The sequence below is a fragment of the Crocodylus porosus genome, unplaced genomic scaffold (assembly GCF_001723895.1).
Source record: "Crocodylus porosus isolate Cpor-Errol unplaced genomic scaffold, CroPor_comp1, whole genome shotgun sequence".
NCBI classification, from domain to species: domain Eukaryota; kingdom Metazoa; phylum Chordata; order Crocodylia; family Crocodylidae; genus Crocodylus; species Crocodylus porosus.
Genome location: NW_017728949.1, coordinates 43099685 through 43106146, shown reverse-complemented (window position 1 = coordinate 43106146; position 6462 = coordinate 43099685). Strand labels below are relative to the sequence as shown.

General features: G+C 48.5%; 1 long non-coding RNA gene across 1 annotated transcript in view; it reads right to left on the bottom strand.

Moving 5' to 3' along the window:
- Positions 1-1203: 1203 nt before the first annotated feature.
- The window catches only part of LOC109323224, a 13631-nt gene continuing 8372 nt past the window's right edge, over positions 1204-6462 (bottom strand). The window contains exon 3 of the long non-coding RNA XR_002104584.1: positions 1204-1352. This is a non-coding gene — a long non-coding RNA (uncharacterized LOC109323224). The remainder of the gene's footprint in view (positions 1353-6462) is intronic.

The window sequence follows — 6462 nt, the reverse complement described above, 5'->3', positions numbered from 1 at the left end:
GGGCAGGGGGACCCCAGGCAGGGAAGGAGCCCAGGGAAAAGCTGAGCGCAGGGGGAGAAAAGTGGCCCCTCACCCACCCCATGCCCAGCACCCCACACTGCAGCCGCTCACAGTCCACCTGGGGCTGCCTGTGCCTGCTCCAGACAGCTCCATGTGGGCTGTGAGTGGCTGCAAGCAGGGAGTGCCAGCCACAGGGCAGGGGAAGGGCTGCTTCCCCCTCCCCTTACACTCAGCTTTTCCCTGGGCTCCTCAGCACAGCAGAAAGTGGCCCCTTCCCTGCCCCGTGGCCGGTGCTTCTTGCTGCAGCTGCTCACAGCCTGCATGGGGCTGTCCATAGCAGGCACAGGCAGCCCCAGGTGGGCTGCGAGTGGCTGCAGCGCAGGGCCCCGAATGCAGGGCGGGCGAGGGGCCACTTTTCCCCTTGTGGTCAGCACCAGCTTCTAACCCATCCCTGCTGCCAACCTGGGCCCCACGCCGGCTCTGGGCTCGCCCACCGGGGCTGCACGTGGCGGCAGCAGCAGCAGCTGCAGCTCCCCCGCTTGCCAGGCTAGGCAGTGTTTGCCACTGCCGCCTGTGGGCTGTCCAGTGCACGACCTCTGGGTGGGCGGCAGCAGCCAACACTGCCCGGTATGGCAGCAAGCAGAGGGGCTGCGGCTGCTGCTGCCCTGCACAGCCCTGACAGGCAAGCCCGGAGCCAGTGCAGGCTGGCAGCAGGGGCAGGTTTCAAGCTGGTGCTGAGCATGGGGAAAAATGGCCCCTCACTCGCCCCGTGGCTGGCGCCCCACACTGTAGCCCTTCACAGCCTATGTGGGGCTGCCTGTGCCTGCTCTAGACAGCCCTGCGTAGGCTGTAAGTGGCTGCAGCAGGGAGCACTGGCCACGGGGCAGGCAAGGGGCTGCTTTTTCCCTCGCTTAGCACCAGCTTCTTCCCTGCTGGCAAGCAGGGGGTTGGGGCTGTGCGCTGCCCCCCGCCTGTACCATGGGGCTGGGAAGCACTGGGAGTGAGTGGGCAGGGAGCCATGAGGCGCACAGGGCCCGCCCCAGTCTCCTGGGGCCAGTGCTGGCGGGGCCCAGAGCAGGGCGGCAGGAGTGCAGGGTCCTGGCCGGCAGGGACTCTGTGGAGTCAAGCCAGCTCCCCCCCTCTTCCTGCTGGTACAGCCTAGCCTGGCTCCACATGCCCCTGCCAGCCTGTGCCCTGCTTTGGGCCCCGCCATTGCTGGCCCTGGGACATTGGTCCCAAGATGGTGACCAGGGGGCGGGACACCTGTCTAGGGGCGGGGCAACCCATGTGGCCCTCAGCCTGCTAAAACTGGGTAAGCGGCCCTCCACCCAAAATAATAGCCTGCCCCTGGTCTAGGTAAAATGTTTTGGAGAGTGGTAGCCTCCCTTCCTCTAGTATATCTCACAGGAATACTAATTAAAAGTTTAATAACATGCTTTAAATGTAAGAATGATTAATATTCATTTTAGTTGACAGAATAGGGAAGGTCTTTAAGACTGAAGTAAAAAGTAGGTGGATAATAAGAGTTTCTACAAGGAATGGAATGCAGTTGGAAAAGAGAGGAGACATGCAAAGACAGTGAACAGGGCAAGAGAAAAAAAATGGGGAAGAAAGTGAAACATATTAGAAGTAGCAGTAGTCTCAAGCATTAGTCTTATTCTCCCATTGATCCTGAATGTGGCAATAAAATACATATCCAATAATAACTAAACATGTAGTTATTCTCATTATTTAGGACAGGGGTCTCAAGCACATCTGACCTTGTGGATCAGATGAGTAGCTGGTCCACAGGCTGGATCAGACCCATGAACCACCCTGTCCCCCACCTACCTGCTTCTCCCACACCCCACCCCAGGCCAGACCCAGTATATGCAGTGCCTACTCTGGTACCCACATCACACACCATGACCACTCCAGCTGATCTGGGGTCCACTTGCAGTATGGATTCTGGACTGGCTGGAACGAGTGCTGTGTGCGGTGTGGGTCTGCAGATGTATGCTGCAGGTGGCACCCACTCCAGCTGGTCTGGGATCTCCTTCCTCCCACCCCCTGGTCTGGGATGTGAACTATACATAGTGCAGTCCTGGACTGGGCAGGAGGTGTGGTGTAGTCCTGGACCAGTCAGAGTGGGTGCTGTGTGTAGCAGAGATCCTGAACAGGCTGCCACCTGTGGCATGTTGCAGGCCCTATGCACAAGACTAGTTTAGTGGTATGTGGAGACTGAATAAAGCGACTCTGCATACTGGAGCTGGCCTGCAGGCTGCATCTCTGACACCCCTGATTTAAGACATAAGTAATGCAATTCTGTCTTCATTTTTCTGTAAGCCTCCCAGTGATATCAGTGGGAGTTAAAATATAGCCGTAAATTTAAGCCCTATACTGCAGATCATCATTAAAAATGGAATTCTGTTTTACAACATGAAGTCAGTTTGACACCCTTAATCTAAATGGATTATAAAAATATTTCATGATTGTAATCACCCAGGTGAGAATTTGACCCTCAAACTGTCTAGTAAGGATCCACAACCAAATTATGCAAGAAGATTGAGCAATAGTGAGCTGCCCTACAATCTCAGGAAATGGCTATAACGCATCATCTTGGTTCCAAGCTCCTTTTGTAGCAAGTACTTAGCCTCAAAGTTCTCCCTTTCCAGGGCTTGTTCTGCATCCTGAATGCTTCTCTTTTGCCTTTTGCCTCTTTCCCAGATATAAAAAAGCCTTCACAAAACAAGTAAGCAGAACTCCTGGACAGATATATCTTTGTTTTGTGAAATGATCTACCTGTGTTTGTGGTTGGTTGTTTTTATTTTAGATATCTGATTCCATAAAGGTGTTTTATTGTTTATAAGTATCTGAAATGGAGGGTAGCAGTTTTTAATGAAGCTTAGCCTAACTCAGAACGACAGTATCTTTCTCAGTCAGTAGATAGCATCTGGAACTATACAGGAAAATGGGGGTGTAACAGGATGAGAATGAAGTGTAATGGGCTTAAAAACCAATCTTTAATGAGGCATCTCTATTCTGGCCCAATTAAATAAGTCAATTACTTAAGACAGTTATATATGTAAGCCATTCTTCAGTTTGCTAAGATTCTGCCACCTCAGCTGGTGACAACTTCAGTCTATGTATCATTATCATTCCCTGTTTATACAAATGGAAAAACAAAACCCAAACCTTCCTGAGGCACTAAAAAGATTTCAAATAATAGAAAACAAAACTGGCATCAGCACTTACAGTGGAGAAAATTACTGTCAAGCAGAGGCAACACGGGGTCACTCAAATCTCAAAAAATGCTTCATTGCCATAGAAGGACCCTTTAGAATGTAGAGATTTCAATCATCTCTAGCTATAGATTGTTTTCCTGGGTAGACTTCTCACTTTCTTCTCTCTCTCAAAATTTACTGTTTGACTTCCTTTAGAACGTAATTGCATAACAACCTCTCCTGCAAACTATGTTTTAATTTTGTCTATTATTTTCTTGTCCTAAATGTTCATGCTTAGCAAGTGAATATCCAGAAGCTGGATGTGTTTGTTTCCAGGAAAAATGCTGCATATTTGGATTGCATAATATTGTTTTCTGCATTGTTTGGATGCATGCAAAAAATACTTTAATTGTGGACTCCCTATGTCTGTTGAAGATTTAGGGTTTTTTTTAAATCAGTAAAATCAGACTTTGCTACTAAGAGCTCCAGTGAGACCAGACTCATGGAGTGCAGGAAAGAAAACATAAAGAAATAAAGCTCTAGAGAGTAAACCAATTCCCAGATATACCTACAAGCTTCATGCATAGCCTGAGCAGAGAGTGTAAATTGAAAACACTCTGAGCTGCAGTCCCTTCCCCAATGCTGATTTTAGAGTTGATGATTAGTAGGCCTTTTGATGATAAAAAGATAATGCCAGACATTCCATTACTAATTAGAAGTCCTGCACAATCCCAAAAACCTAGATTTAGTGGGAAAGAATGAAGGAAGACAACACTGCAGGCACTTCTCCAGGGGCACTTCTGCAGGCAATTTGGCAAAGGTAATATTTAGTCTTTTCATGAGAGAAAGGCTTCTGCTAAATGCCAGGTTTAGCAGCAACTATTAAGACACCATCACACAGATGCCCCCCAAAACTGTCTAGTGGGACTTTCTAAAATCAGGTAGAGAGCTTGATGTAAGCATGAAAACATAGTTGTAATACAAGAAAATTCATTGTTTGGACACAACTTGTAAAAACAGCACAATGGCTTGTTTATACAGTACTTAATCTGAACCAAAGTAAGATATGAGTTTAAGGCACACATTTATTTAAAGGCATCTTAGGATATGAGCTATAATCCTAACAGTTGCACCTCCTACTGTGCCACAGACACATGGGAAAAGGCGTCATTTTGAGATCAGGGATCAGATCCTAACTATGCCTTTTCTACTGACCAGTGCAGGGGGAGCCCAGTATTATGGACTCCCCCTGCATTGGCAAGCTGAAAACCAGGTGCCCACAGCTGATTCTAGCACAGTGGTGGGCAAAATACAGTCAATGGGGAGGATGGGTGCGGGGAAAGAGGGCCAGGAGCCATGGGTCATCCAGGGCCTGGTAAGGGAGTGGGCACTGAAGCAGGTCTTACCCGACCCCAAGTCCCCAACTTGTGGCTGGGTCAGGCAGGAGCTGTACTAGCTGCTCCAGTTGTGCCCATGTGGTCTAAAGTGGTGTGTGGAAACACAGTGTGGCACCGGTTCAGCCTGGCTGCATGCCAGAAACTCAGGCCAGGGGATGGGTGCAGGGAGAAGCAGGGAACACAGTGTGGTACCAGCCTGGCCAGGCACCGATAACCTGTGGCTCCCAGCTCCCTCTCCTTTCACTCCCTCCTGTGCCCTGAGTCCTGGGCATTCAGCCAGGCCAGGCTTGACCAGTGCCATGCTGTGTTCCTGCACACCACTTTGGGCCACGTGAGTATAGCTGGAGCAGCTGGCATAGCTCCTACCTGACCCAGCTGCATGCCAGGAACTTGGTGTGGGAGAGGGGGTACAGGGAGAGCTGCAGGGAGCTTGTGTGTGCGAGTATCTGCACATGTGTGTATGTGGCCCTGAACAGCTCACCAAAACTTGTTAAGTGGCTCTCCAGCCCAAATAAATGCCTGCTCCTGTTCTACCACCAGCCCTGGAACGAAGCTTGACACACCACATGTTCAATTTAAAGCATCATACAAATCAGCCCAAAAAAATGTCCTACCTAATATGGAATATTTGGGGGGCTTGTTTGTCATTTTATGGCACCTTAAATTGGGTACACATGTAGCATTCTTGTTATTTCTGTGGATTTATACATTAATTGTGACATTGAGAGGGCCCCTAAAGTGCTATACCTATTCCTGAATAATTTCATAGTCAGATGCTCTTGATTCTGAAATAAGAGCACTTTGTTCTTGCCTAGTTAAATTTCCTATTCCTGAATAATTTCATAGTCAGATGCTCTTGATTCTGAAATAAGAGCACTTTGTTCTTGCCTAGTTAAATTTCCTGTTCCTGAAAGTGATTCGCGAATAGTGAATCCAGAATAGCAAATAATGAACACATCTTTGTGTAGATAAGCCCATACCCTCAGTTTTGGCTGCATTATGGATGGGATCTACTTGACAAAAGCATATTAGTATATTAAGTTCTGATCTTCCATTTATGTCTGCTAGTGTGAACTGCTGCTTCCATGGAAAAGCTCCAGTGAATTCCAATAGCATTAAAGGAAAAACTCCACCCTAGCCTTTATGACTGTGTCCAAACAAGCATGGATGTGTGTGGTATAAGGCATTCCCTGCACTGCTGCTACCTTGCAGCATGTGCTGGTTTTTTAACACCAGGAGATCCTCAGGGTCAAAAAAACCCACACCAAAAAAAAAACAGGGCAGTGCACTAAAAAACCCAGCTCTGGCTGACGATTAGGCTCCCAGCTGCAGTAAGCCTGGTCATCTTCCCATTGATTGGAAGAAGGCCAATGTCGTGTCTATCTTCAAGAAAGGGAGGAAAGTAGATCCGGCAAACTACAGGCCCATCAGCCTAACCTCTATCCTAGGGAAGGTCTTGGAAAAGATTATCAAGGAGGCCATCCTTAACAGACTAGCTGAAGGCAATATCCTGAGGGATACCCAGCATGGATTTGCTCCGGATAGGTCTCGCTTGACCAATCTCATTTCCTTTTATGACCACGTGACCTATCACCTGGACAAGGGGGAAGAGGTTGATGTTGTATACCTCAACTTTAAAAAAGCCTTCAATCTGGTATCCCACAATCACCTCTTGGCTAAACTGGCTAACTGCGGCCTTGATGTCACCACGATCCGGTGGCTGGGGAACTTGCTCCGTGGTAGGACCCAGAAGGTGGTGGTTGATGGGAGCCAATCATCTTGGTGTGTTGTGACCAGTGGGGTCCCACAAGGCTCTGTCCTAGGGCCTATACTGTTTAACATCTTCATCAATGATGTGGACA